Source organism: Dermacentor silvarum, chromosome 9 (genome assembly GCF_013339745.2).
Source record: "Dermacentor silvarum isolate Dsil-2018 chromosome 9, BIME_Dsil_1.4, whole genome shotgun sequence".
Lineage (NCBI taxonomy): Eukaryota > Metazoa > Arthropoda > Arachnida > Ixodida > Ixodidae > Dermacentor > Dermacentor silvarum.
In genome coordinates, this window is record NC_051162.1 from 98,012,617 (window position 1) to 98,026,954 (window position 14,338).

At 42.8% G+C, this 14,338-nt stretch overlaps 1 long non-coding RNA gene across 3 annotated transcripts; it reads left to right on the plus strand.

Annotated features, from left to right (window-relative positions):
• Positions 1-18: 18 nt before the first annotated feature.
• Positions 19-10,101, plus strand: LOC119464858 (uncharacterized). 3 transcript variants are annotated; one of them, XR_007463653.1, is made up of 5 exons: positions 19-176; positions 1,705-1,791; positions 5,100-5,352; positions 6,292-6,405; positions 8,950-10,101. It is a non-coding gene; the product is annotated as an uncharacterized LOC119464858 (long non-coding RNA). The 3 variants fall into 3 exon arrangements; XR_005194632.2 differs by lacking the exon at positions 1,705-1,791; XR_007463654.1 differs by lacking the exons at positions 19-176; positions 1,705-1,791 and adding an exon at positions 2,039-2,397.
• Positions 10,102-14,338: the final 4,237 nt, after the last annotated feature.

Here is a 14,338-nt window from a genome sequence, read left to right on the forward strand (position 1 = left end):
ATCGCTTTCGCCGCACATGGTACGAGCATTGGTTGACGAGCTGTAGTGAATAATGCTAAAAGTTCATTCATTAAAAATATTTCCAGCACCTACACAACCGCGACGTGCCAGAACTACGTGCTGCCAATCGTCGTGATCAAAACCATCTCTCGCCCCCTTTGTTCTTCATACTACAGGTAAAAGAACCCGTCACAATGACGAGATTTTCTTGAACGTTAGCACCAATTCGCATAATATAGACTACTTAATGCTTTTTAGCTCACAGAAATGAGATGTAAATGATGTAATGTGCAAAACATTCAATGACAGAAAATCAGCGAAGATAATACTGCGAGTGTTGTGTTTTGTTGTTGGACGCAGCTCGTATTTATGTGTTCCAAGACTTGCCGTGCGTGTTCATTCGCGTATGATACACGGACCTAGGATTCAGTCGGCACAGATAAAGTGTCACTAGAGTGTAAAATCTACAAATTCATGCGCTTACTAGGTCACCGTAATCTCAGCGTCGTTGTTTCTATTCCAGAGCTGTGTTCCACGACATCGTTTATGAACGCGCGTACTCGCGTAGAATACGTCGGTTCGGGCTTCTCATTTTAATGTGCACTGTGGTCACTGTGCATTTCGCGGTGTACTTCGTCGAATAATGTTCTCAAGGTATTCAGTTATTCATCATTGCTGACTGAACACGTTACATGGGCACATGATGGTAAGCAGATATCGCGCAGAATGCAGAACCACACGCATGTGCTGTTCTCATTGTATCGTGTGTACACCTGGTGCTTAGATAGATGCTAGTTCTCATTATTTTGGGTTCATCACACACTGTCAGTGGCGTAGCCATTATTCTAATTATTTTTTTTTTTTGAGAGGGGGGTTATACCATGAATATGCCCTATCCAGTGGCGCACCGACGGGGGGTCGGGTGTTGTTACTTCCCCCTGAGGCCGAATTAACCACCTACCCCCGACCCCACGTGTCCAACCCCACCAGTCCAACATATACCTTCACTGCTCTGTTCACATTGTTCTACAATTCAGGAGGTGGCTTGAGGTCGAATTTTCCTCATTGACAAAAGCACTCTATCATTGTCTTGTATTTATTCATTCACTCTTAAATTACTGTGAGTACAACGCTGAATAAATCAACATCGTCATCATCCATGGTGTCATTATTATTATAATTATTAAGCATTTCATTTGCTGTTGGACTCCTCTGGCTAAAGCAAGGCAATTGCATATTATGCAAAGTGCTTGCTTCCCCCCCCCCCCCCCCTGGCAGAGATCCTGGGTGCGCTACTGGCCCTATCCCCAAATTTCTTTGTGCCCTGCACACCTGGCATGAAACAATATGCAAAAGCACCAGCCTGCCCCGCACCCAACCCATGGTCAAGTGTAGAACAAAATTCTTGGCAGAGCCACAGGATTGTTGCATGCTTGCTGTGATGGTTCTGCTTGTATTTAATACTTACAATTTTTCTGCTGTGGGGGCCATGTATCTGCAGTCAGACGTGGGAATGTTTTACTCAATTCGAAACTTCGGTTGCAGTTTCCCACTAAGATGTATGCAGTGCGTTTTAAACATCGCAATTCTCGCTGGTTTTTGGGATTATCGTGTGTTATCTGGGGGGCATGTGATGTGAAGTGGCTCTAGATAGTCAAGCACTTGCCTCTGTATGCTATCATGATATTTTTTTTAAACGTTTAGGAGCATCAGTTGGCCTGGTACACGCCATCTGTGAAAGAAAGGTGGAAGATGACAAAAATCGAGCTTGACCTATGCAGAATAACCAGGGTTCGTACACCTCCTTGAAATCCTGAAAAATCGTTTAAAGTGGTGATGATGATAGGCACTGCAATTACTTGTTTTTCAATTCTGGTCAGTTTGACATCACGTACTTCTCACGTCCGGGTTCACAGACATCACCTTCTTGCAGTCGCAGATCTCAAAGACTGACCTTGACAGAACTCACTTTATTGATTCTCTAAATAAACCTCTAACATAGTCTAAACAGCACAGACAAGCATCCTTTCCGCTATAAGGTTACTTGTACACATTTAATAAACTGGCTACCTCTGAAAAGATGTGAGCCTCCTGCTAGATTTCAAGAAACTCGTGTATAGTTTCAGAATTACCACAATGATTGCTGGTTTCTGGTAAATTCTCAATCATGAACAACACTCTGTTCAATAAACGACCATTGTTTGTGCTAGTCACTACCATTTAGTGGCTTAGCTTTGTTTTGCAAGGCACAAGTTCACCCACAGCTACAGTTCCGGCCTTCCAGATTTATTGTCCCTTGTGTGCGCAGCAGGTCACCGACTTTACGTGACAATGTGTGGAACAGTTTGCTTCAGATTCAACGCACAAAGATGTGAAGTAGAAGAATGTGACAAAGCAGTAAGCACAGTATTTCTTTACTAAATAAAATAAAATTAAAACAAAGCTTGATGCCTTGAAGCTGTGCAATTATCACAATTATCACAGGTGGGTCCCATGTTGAGGCAAGTCCACATGACTAGCTCCAGTGTGTATTATCACAGGTGTTATCACAAGCGAATTCAGATAAAAAGGAACGAACAAGTCTAAAGAACTTTATGTAAAAGAGAGAAAACGACAATGTGAATAAACAACACGACAGTTTTCAAGCCTCTCAAGGAGCATTGTCCACTGAGAACTATCAAGGAAATAATATGATGAGAACATATCTAGTGTCACTATTGCTATGACAAAACAGACTGGCTATTTTCATGAACAAGAACGGGATGAAGGAACAGATAGCCACTCTGAAATGAAAGAACCCCAAGGAAAATGTCTGGGTGGTGCAGACAGTGAGGAACAAGCGTATGCTGTGCACAAAACTACTTAGCACTCTAGCATTTGCCCATGCAAATGGTTACAGTTCCTGCTTAATGAAGCATTTCCTCACAGGTAACAAGGCACACAGTTTGACTAACGTATCATTGGCTAGGCCAAGTACCATTAGGCTCGACTTAAATACGAGCTTAAACAAACCAGCTCACATTCTTAAAATTTCTCTGCATGGCAGCATGAAACAATACAGTTATTTCTTTCTTTTTCACTTTCACACATTAGTACTGTGCTGTTTACTTGAGTTCATGGTTTTTCTGTCCTATTCTTGTGTTTCTGGTTCTTGTTATCTTTTGTCTACTATGTCTAGCGGTTCTTTTTTGTGTGTGCTATTTTCTAACGGTTTTCGATTATGTTGCTTATGTGAATATCGCTCTATTTCCATTTATTTCTTACTATTATGCCCCCTTACCCAATGCTTTGTGCAACTTACGAGGCCTGTAAGCATTTTTTCAAGATGAATGAATAAATAAATAATGCTTATCAGATGACCAAGGAAGAAACAAGATAAGCAAACAAACAATAAAATAACAGATATACAGTTTCCCTTCTGGGTGATACAGGAAATAGTAACAGAAAATATCTGAAGATATTGGTTTGTCACCAAATGTGTCAAGAGGGGACGCCTGCCCTGTCAGTACAGGTACAAAGAGAATGTTGTCCCAATTAAATAATTGCCCTTCGCTCACGTAAGACCCCATGCCTGGGGTGTTTTGAGGTATTAATAAATAAAATTTAAAAACAAAAAAAGAAATGTTGGCCCAACAATGGTGCTGTTCACAGGGCTGCACAAATGGTGGTCGCTCAGGGACTGGGCTGTCGACTGATTGGCGGGGGGCCCTCTCCTTGCTGGTTGACTTCGATGACGACTAGGCCGTACGGCCGATCCTGGCTGAAATGCACCAGCTGGCGCTTGTGGAGACCTGCACGAGAAGCAGCAGCCATGAATTTAGGAGCACCTTGTATAGGTAGCCTACATTCAAGCACTGTTTTAGGGTGGTGACAACACCAACATTTTGGCCGCTATTTACCGCCAAATTTGGTGGGTAGCCATTTTGATCCCCCGTCTTTCTGCCTTTTTTTGTCACGCTCTGATGTACTCATGTTGGCACGCGATCTATTAAATTTCTTTAATTTAGTTTTGCACCAATGCACACAAGAAACCTGCATCCATCTTTAATGTACTCATGTTGGCACGCGATCTATTAAATTTCTTTAATTTAGTTTGCGCCAATGCACACAAGAAACCTGCATCTATCTTTAATATACTAGTTGCATTTTCCTTTTATTTTAACACATCAAACTTACTTTTATATTGTATGTCCTGCGACACATGTAAAGCAACAAGTTATAAGGCACGATGGCATGCTCGTGGTAGCATTATCTCACGCCAAGAATGTTAACTGCATTAAGCATTGTCGTTGCCTTCCAGTTGTACATAATATATAAAGGGTGCTTTTCGAAGTGTGCTGTAATAAAGACTGTCCTTACTAGTCTGTTTAAAACGTACACGTGCCGCGTACAGCACTCAGACGCGCCATTTGTCTCTGGCTGCTGAGGCCAAAGTTTATTAAAATAAGTTAATTAATTTCACGTCACCAAGGGTTGTGGGAAATGTGGTCTGTCGGCAGGTCTTTCGCCATTTTGTGCCCCAGATTTAACCCGCCAAGTTAGCTGGCGGCGGCAAGTACCCTTACAAAGGCTGTCACCACCCTAAAACGGTGTTGCATGTAGGCTTCCTAAGCTGGTAGTTTTGTGAATCATGAGTTTTAAAACGCTGTTGGCCTAGATCCAAATAACTATGGTATCTTGTTCACTGCAACAGCATACGCACAGTCTGTACTTTGTTTTACCCTACCAGTGACAAGCAATGCCACCAGTCCAGTGTAGCAAAGTTTGCATTTTATTTATGTTAGGCATTGTGGCAGACACCATACTAACAGCCCAAGTATCAGAAAACAGTTTTAACTCCATTGATGTCACACTAACGTACTAGTGCAAAACTTTGAAAGCACACACACACATTCACAAAAGTGTGGTTTTCATTTTTTTTTTCAGTAATAATATACTATTTCCCACCAAATAGTCTTTAGAGAATGTTAAACCAGTCCAAACTAATTTGTTGTTGCCATTTGATGTCCCTTTAGCTGTTGTCACAATTTTTAAAAAATCACACAATGCCAATAACTGGAGCTGATGGGCTCCCATAGCTGCCTACACGTTTGCCACAGGAATCTGCTCTGGCTCAACCGGTGCTGCCTGCTCTTCTGGAAGTGGCAGCTCGTCTACCTTGGCCCCTGCACACACCTTGTTCCGCCTGAGCAACAGAGCTTGTGGCCAGGGTCTGTAGATTCTTGAACGCTGACTTCCAATCAGGCCTACAGGGTTTCTAGCAATGGAGCCCAGAGGAAAATCTGGTGCCACCGTGGACGCGAGTCTCTTAAAAGGGTGCTGTCACTCCATGGAAACCTCGGGATATGAAAGGTTTGGCTTGTATTGAATGTGGCCTGGCCTGAAACATGGCCAGGCATGTGGAAACAGAGCTTACTTAGAATTAAGTCTTCATAACAAGAGCTGGATCTAAAGAAATACATGTATGCCTAAAAGCAGGTTTTCGAAGTAAAACAAACAATTTTTAAATATATAGCATGAAACTGGTGCATAGTGAGCACAGATCTTTCTTGTCTTCCTTCCAACTTTAGCAGTCTGGCCATACCGTTAACATTAAGCAGAAATGTTGACATCCTAGCACAAGTGCTTACATTTTAGTATAAGAAAGAAAACTCTTGCATAACCATAAGATAAAAACATCAATATCGCATGCAGTTCTAGCACAAATAAAACATGGGGCACAACGTCAAGGCAACCTGGCTGTACACGAAAGAATGGTGAAACCTTAAACTTGTTTATCTGGTGACCTTAAACGATGATATTTTAGTAACCCCTTTGAAATGGGGCAGCGACAAATAGTCACCTAGCCTGCTTGAGCTAATCAAGTAATCTATAGATATTCGTCAGTCTAGCATTTTGTCTACATCACTTTACGCGTTTATCTCTTCCTTCAAACCTCTGTATCTACCTTGCTATATTCTTATATATTTAGCGAAGTTCTCTGTTGCATTCTTATCAGATGTTTAAGGCAGTCGCCCCTGTGTATTCTTAAGGAACCCTTCTAGGATCCAAGACACTCAGCTATGTTTACTACAATCCTAACATATAGTTAGGCTCATAGTTTCCCTTCTGCTGCATGCATGACAGTCAATGTGCTGCTTGTAATTTTGAGCATGAAATCGATCCGAACAAAATTAACCAGGTATTAACAAGCGTTTCCTCACAAGTAAGGTATAGTGAAGGAACTTTTGCACCTACGAGCTATGCTGGGAATTAAACCCCCAATACCTCACTAAAAAAAATTTGTTGCAGCAAACAGTCACAACAGGAGTGCTACAGATGATTGGGAAATAAGCTGTTCGGGACAACTTGAGGGGCCGCTGGCTGCAAGACGCACACCGATCAGCATGTGGAGATTTGGTGAGGGTAAGTAAAATTGAACGCAATAGCAGCCTTCCATTGAGCGGATTCAAAAAATTTAATGAAGCAGTTGAAGATATAAATTAAAAACGTACAAAGGAAACCAACGTAACAATCCTTGACCTGCAGCAAGCCTAGGGAAAATGTGAATAAAACATGATAAAAGCCTCGACTTGTGGACATAACGTGAGCTTCTGCAGTACATGCACAAAAATTCTTTTACAGGAACTTGTGCTTGCAGTTCCTCCTCGGGAATTCCACTCTTCGTTGGAACCATGCAGCAGGAACAAAAGTGGTGTTAATGGGCATCACACTGAAGTGAGGGTGGAAAGATGGAACAAAAATACTTGCGAAGTCCTTGCTGCCAGCTTCGCCACCGCACCTGCAAAGTGCGGTGAAAAGTTATTGGAGAGTTTTTCAGAAAGATTCAAATTCCTGAAGCTTTCTACGTGGCTTCTGACAGACTAGTCGAATCCATGAGTGCCACTTCAACATTGCCGAGTTACTTCAAAATATAGATGAAGAGAGTTCGAGTTGGCACAGCACGGGAAGACAATCTTACATCTTGAAAAAGTCATCGCTATTTTTACAGCCATACAAGAACAAGATGAAAAGAAAAGCAAGAGCTAAGCATTGGGAAGCTGGCTCCTTGGTTCGGAAGCTTGTGGGGAAAGGCTCAATTGTCATTTGAGTTATCTGAAGAACTGGCATCAGCTGGACATTCTTCATGTCTTGTGGTCGGTGCTGAGTTAAGGCAGAGCCACGTACTTATTGTGCAAGAAATTTGTGGCACCAGTGCTGCCTCCTGTACCACAAGCGAGTGTGCGAGTTTAGCATAACCCTCTAAATGCTCACTCAGCATAGCAAATAGTGCAGACAACAGGAAAACACAGATGCAAGCATGCACTGTTTGTTCCTCTCTCGGCCATCACTTTCACAGCTAACCATCTTGAGCAAAAGCCAACTAGTTTATCTTGGAACTCTGAGTTGGTTCCAACACTTCCTTCTTCAGGGGACTAAATAGATAGCAAAGCCTAAGGGAGAGGGGGGGGGACATCTATCTATCAGTCTTGTTCCAAAGCTGGCAATCAAGGCCATTTTTTGAAGACGACATCCAAGTCAAGAACGAGGCAGGCTACTTTAATATCCAAACAAGATGACAGCTATGGAGCCTGCCTTTACACTCACAGGAAAGATTGCTTGCCTTGAGTTTGCACACGAGGTGTAGTAACATTTTATTGTGCACTTGAAGCAAGCCCCATTGTGTTTTTTGGGGGGAGGGGGATTTCACACGCAAGGTGATAATAGCTGGGCCATTTCTAGTCTGTAGTTTTTTTTCCGATTTTGTTTTCTCTGACCTGAGGTGGTGTCAAGCTATAGTGACAGGTTCTAATATTTGTGCCCAAAGCTGTCTTCTAGCCATCATAGTAGACTGGCTTCAATGCTGGCAAGCATTGGAGCACACCCTCTCGTGGTGTTTCCGTAATGCTCTTAAATGGTTATACAGGCCAAACGAATAAACCAGGTGGTTTTGCAATGACTACGTGAAACAGGCCTCCATGCTTTTATATATAGTACTTCATTCCAACATTATGATACGCAGCAACCCCTGCGAAAGGAATAAAGAAATAAAAGAGGGAGCCAGCTGAGCATTGTGCTCACTGGCAGTTGAGGCATGTTGCAGTGATGGCTCCCTGGCCTCTTCCAGGCTGCGTTTCTCATGAGCCTATGGCGCCTCCTGCACAGAAAGAGGGCACTCCTAAGTGCCAGCACAGTTTGCATTCCTGTTGTCGGCACTTAAACGTAGCTTCATTCTTAAAGACTGTAACAGTACAAACAAAAAGGTGCGTAAATGAAGGGAGACAGACATAAGGGCCAACTCACAGATGAGGCTTTGCAAGTCAGTGCTACATACTGGTTGCTACTGGTAAACAATTACAACTTACCATACCAGTTGTAACATATCCTTTGCAAGCCAAGGCTTGCCTTGTGCCCTCCCAACCTGTGCATATTTTATTGTGCCATAAGCCTGCGGAGATGTCACAGAGAGAAGGCATCTCCGGTCTTTCCAGACAGACATCAATCACAAGGGCCAGTAAATAAATCTTGTGGAACATAATGACACTGAATATCAAAAGAACATGAGAAGTTCACATAGTGTCACTTGGTGCTTGCAGTTTCTGTCATATTACAAGCCCTGCTCTTTTGGCAGGGCATCCAGGCTACAATCAAAAGCAAGGATAAAATGTCACCAAGATCCGACTGCACTGTAGGAGTCAATGTTCTATAAAACATTTTGTGGATTAGCTAGTCTCATTTGGGGTATAACATAGTGCTACGAGATGATGCAACGTGTCCTTCTGAGGTGAGCAGTTGTATGCATGTGAGGAGAATATGTGTGACGATGACATGACAACAGCATCATGGCAAAGAAGGCATGACGTAGATGACAGCGATATCAATGATCACAGCGGCATAATAACAATGAAATGACAATGGCTGTGACATCTTTTACATCATCTGTTGTATTCTGTTCTCCCCTCCTTACAGGTGCCACAAGCCATGTGAGATAGGCAGACGTATAGCTACCTTCACAATGTCACTGGAAGAGGCAATAAATGCTGCAAGTCAAGAACCGCAGCAAGGTACAAATTTGAACTAGATGGTGACATTATGGTGAAGCAACTCGATGAACATGGAAGACAGCTTAAGGACCCAACAATGACTACCAAAGTGACGATTCTTATTGCAGCAACCGCAACGTCTTGGTCTTAAACATTGTTTATGCAAAATTTATTCCACAAACACACAAAGTCTCTCATGTAAAAAACGTGTCCCCTGGTGGAATGAGGAGTGCAGACTGGCACGAAAAAAACAAAGTGTGGGGCGTACTGCGTCACTGCCCAACTGCAGAAAATCTCATAGAATTTAAACTGGTAAAATCAAAGCGAAGACGGACACGGCGACAGGCAAGGAGGGCAAGCTGGGAGAGGTTTCCGTCTGGCATAACATCTTACAGGATTCTAAAGTATGGAATTGCCTGAGAAGGCTAAAGGGGTAGGAAACCCATCCATTATCGCTTGTCAATGAACAAGGGAACAGCCTGGAAGACCAGGCAAACGCTCTCGGTGAAGAGCGTGTGTCTAGCTTGACCCAGTACTCCGAATCATTTCTCAAACACAGCTGAAATAAAGGCACTCAACTCAGTGCACACAGAATGACGCTTATAACCTTCCTTTTAGTATCGCCGAGTTAAGAGCTTCTTTGAACGTGTGTAAGAGCTCTGCCCCAGGGGTCGACAGAATCATGTATGGCATGATTAAAAACCTCCAGACAGACACATTAAGGACGCTCCTAGTACATTTTAATAAAATTTTGACTGCCGCGTACCTTCCAGCTGCATGGAAAGAAGCTGTTGCTTCCAGCTCTGAAGCAGGGTAAAGATTCCTCCTCTGGTAACAAGCTACCGCCCAGTAGCGCTTACGGGTTGCCTGTGTAAGCTTTTCGAAAAAATGGTTAATTGCCGTTGTCTACATTTTCTGGAATCGAACAAACTGCTTGATGCATGCCAGTGTGGCTTCAGGGAAGGCTGGTTAACGACTGACCATCACGTATGCATTGAGAGAATCATTCATGATGCCTTCATTCGTAAACAATTCTTTCTGTCGCTATTCCTCGATATGGAAAAAGCATATGACACTACCTGGCGTTAAGGAATATTGAGAGACATTTTCGAAATGAAAATCTGTGGAAACTTAAGCTTCATTGAAAGCTACCTTTCTAACTGGACATCCGTGTTAGAATTGGAAACATTTTCTCTAGGCAATTTGTACAGGAAACTGAAGTGCCTCAGGGTGGCGTCCTTAGTTGCACCCTCTTTATTCTTAAAATGAATTCATTGCACTCCTGTATTCCATGAAGTTTATTTTATTGTGCATATGATGAAGTGCAGATAGGATTCAAGTCATGTAACCTGTCCATCTGTGAGCGACAAGTTCAGCTAGGCCTGAACGAATTGTCTAAGCTCAATCCCCAAAAGAGCTCCTGTGTCCTGTTTATAAGAAAAAGAAGCCTGGTCCCAGAGCCCAATATTGAACTCCATGGAGAACACATTCCTGTGAATGCAGAACACAAATTCTTAGGTATCATACTAGACTCAAATCTTACATTTATTTCTCACATAAAGCATATTAAAGGTAAATGCCTAAGAACGCTAAAGATCCTTAAAATCCTGTCGCACACAACATGGGGTAGTGTCAGGAAGTGCCTCGTGATTCTGCACAAGAGCCTTATATGCTCGCATTTAGACTACGGTGCTGTAGTCTACGAATCTGCTTCACCCAGCGCCCTGCAGGTGCTAGATCCTATGCACCATCTAGGTATCTGCCACGCGACCGGTGCCTTCAGAACAAGTCCCTTACAGAGCCGTTATGTAGAATCAAATGTGTGGTCTCATGATCTGCAGAGGACATACTCTAGTTTCTTATATTTTCTGAAAGTAAGCTCGAACTGTGAACATCCTATTCTACGATAAACGATTCAACATCTAGTACACTTTTTCGCAACCGACCTTCTGTGAGACAGCCCTTTTCACTGGCCTAAGGAAATGAGTGAGGACATGGGTATTCCGCTCCCTACACATGAAATAATGGCTCCAGCAAAGCCGATTTCGCCTTGGCTGTGGCAGGAGATAGTGTGTGACTTGTCATTTGCAGAAATCACTAAACACGCTTCAGAGGTGCACATTCGTATGCACTTCCTTGAACTCCAGTGGAAGTACTCTTGCCCACAATTCTACACAGACGCATTGAAGTCACACTTCGGCGTCTCATATGCAGCTGCTGGTCCATGATTTTCAGAATCCGACGTCCTGAAACCAGCATCTTTACTGCAGAAGCCTATGCAGTGATGGCGGCTGTGAAACATATTAGCAAAACAAGCCTTGCAAAAGCAATTATATTCACAGACTCCTTAAGTGAAGTGAAAGCTTTAATATCACTACAGTAACATAAATATCCTATAATCAACTACCTTTATGCACTGCTATGCAGAACCTATATGTCTAACCAACATGTTCTATTATGTTGGGTGCCTGGGCACAGAGGCATCGAGGGAAATGTGCTAGTAGATGAAATGGCTAAAGCCATGGTAACGAAAGCTAGCAATTTGTACATAGCAGTCCCAGCCACAGACCTGAAGCCATCCACTTGTAAAAAGCTCAGGAGCTATTGGCAACACGTGGGATGCCGAAACCTTGAATAAGCTCCACGTAATCAAGCCCCACTTAGAGAATTGGTCGCCACTATCAAAGTCACGACGATGTGATGTGCTCATTGCCGACTGAGAATAGCGCACACCTATGGTACCCATTCTTGTCTTTTAACTGGTGCTGAACCTCCCAGCTGTGGTAGACATGGCGAGAGGCGTCTTGCTGGAGTGTCGGGAAGCAGAACCTGAACGAAAAAGCATTTTCCTCAAGCTTACCAGCAGCGTATCCCCCTTCATCCCGCACTGTTTCTTGACGCAGAACCATTCTTCGAGACTAAAGCGGTGCTTAATTTTTTTAACAATGCTGTGTTGCACGTTATCAGCCCAAGAGATTCGTAGCACGCCCTCTCTCTACAGGGTGCCGCTGCGATATTAGTGCTGTAAGGCACATGCCTCTGGACCCTTGCACTCAAGGGCCCCGGTGAGGCAGCTATGCCATTGGCAGTGACACAATTTATTGTGTTATCCACATATAAAATATGTTACATGATCATAGCCCATATAACTTGTCATTCTCATTATTTTATTGTCTACGCATTTTATGCCATTAACAGCGAATGTTTTAGGCCTCTATACAGCCCATGTGCAATCACCATCTGCCATTTACCACTTCATAGACTGCTTTTACTATTTTTCTTGGCACTGTTTGGCCATCCCTGGCCCTCGCACCAATAAAATTCATATATCATCATCATCGTGGGTTAATGTCAAGAAAAAAAAGGTGTGTTAGAGGAACATGCAGAACTTATACAATGTTAGCAATACAAACAGTAGTACGGAGAGGAAGTGACCAAAACACTTTGAACGAAACCGAACCATTTGTGTAGACAGGTAGCCATTTCTTGGGTGCATTTGCTACAGTTATTTCAATGTTCCTTGCTTGAAAGCAAGCTACCACATACACTGGAACATAAGTCGTAGATATTTTCTTGAAAGCAGCAGACTAATGTCGCCCCTCATCTTATATGGTAATCTTAAGCAGAATTTGTGTCTGCCAAATGATGGCACACATATTGGTGAGCGCATAGTCATAGTCTTATTCATATACAAACGTGACTGCTGGCATGCTTTCTTGTTTTGTTGCTGTGTCTTCCTGTGTACACTCTTCCAATCAGCCTCATGTGTGTGCATCTTTTGTGAGTGATGAGTAGCGCCACAGGCAGACAGTTTTCAGCAGTGTTCAAATGTCGTAGATGTTGCCTAAGCGAACGGCAACATGGTGATTCAGGGCCAGTTTGGTATTTGTGAAAAAGGTTGCTATCGATATTGGTGGGTGCAAAAAGGAAAACTGTTGGCTTGCAAACCGCGTGAAATGTCATTGCGTGTGCATCGTGCAGTGCATCCTCATCATGAGGACGGACTTGCAGACTATGTGTCAGAGCTTCATGTGCGCTCACTACCTGTGACAGTGCCTTCGCAATAATAAATGCGTGCTACTGATTTTCTTTGCAGTTGTTTTTTTCCACTTCACCATAAGGGGTCGACCAATGTTCCAGTTTATATGGTACATAAGATGAAAAAAGGAAAAACTAAATTAATACTTACAACAAAACAGTTGAAAACATGGCAAGGAAAAAGAGAGTAATCAGTTATAACACAATACTACCGGGCAGCCGGTTTCAATGCTAGATGCATACCAAATGATGAACACGCAAAGGTGTTTGAGTAACAAAAATAAACTGAACTTATGTTTACAATCAGTTCAAGAAGAGCGATAAATTGTTAACAAATTTACTGAACAAAAGTTGGTGGTGATAGATTTTATGTCAAAAATACCCCGAGATGTAAGCTAATTGCACAGGGATATACATGGTAATCACAAGCTATATGAATTCATTGATGTCACAACGTACGACGACATATTGCAGCTCTTGCAATAAACATCAGAAGTTGGTAGTCGACAATGCGTGGTAAATCTGTATCCAGTCTCTGCACTATTCCTCTGCCATAACAACCTCTATATTCACCTGCATTTCATGCCTGGCTTGAGATCCCTCTTCAGCCATTTATTTGCTCTGGAACTAACTCGGACACTGACTCTGGCTCAAGAACTGCACAACAGCGTCATTCGCTGGGTGTGAGTCGCCATATCTGCACACTTGGTCACAATCTCAAATGCATCTTCTGCGGCCAAGAGCACAAAATTTGCGGTGTAACAACTTGTTGGCAAGTCCTTAAGGTATACAGTAAAGGTAGCAACATAAAACCAGTTAAGAATGGTAAAGTATTGTTTCAACAAACTTTCTTTTTTCATTAAATTGGTAAGATAGGGTAAAGAGAAAAAATGGAGGCCACATGTCTCTTTCCTGAACTTGAAACTGAAACCCTGGCAGCAGGAATGTTTTCTAGACTTGTTCTGTGCGTAGCTCCTTTAGAATGCAGTCCAGTCCATCTTACTGAGAAACATTTAAGTAGACTGGTGTATGGACGCTGTCAGAATGTGACTTGAAGGTGGCATTACCACTTGTCATGTATCCTTTCTGGCTTACCATAATCCCTCTCACAGTGGCCACTTTGCTTTCGTGCATTTGTAGTTCACTAACACAGCACGACTTCGCGTTCCCGCTTTGTATGTACTATCTGCATTGAAGAGAGGGCTGCATACTAGAGTATGCTCAGTACAAAAAGGAACCTATGGTCTTTCAGTTGAAGAAACAAGTATGAGGAAATC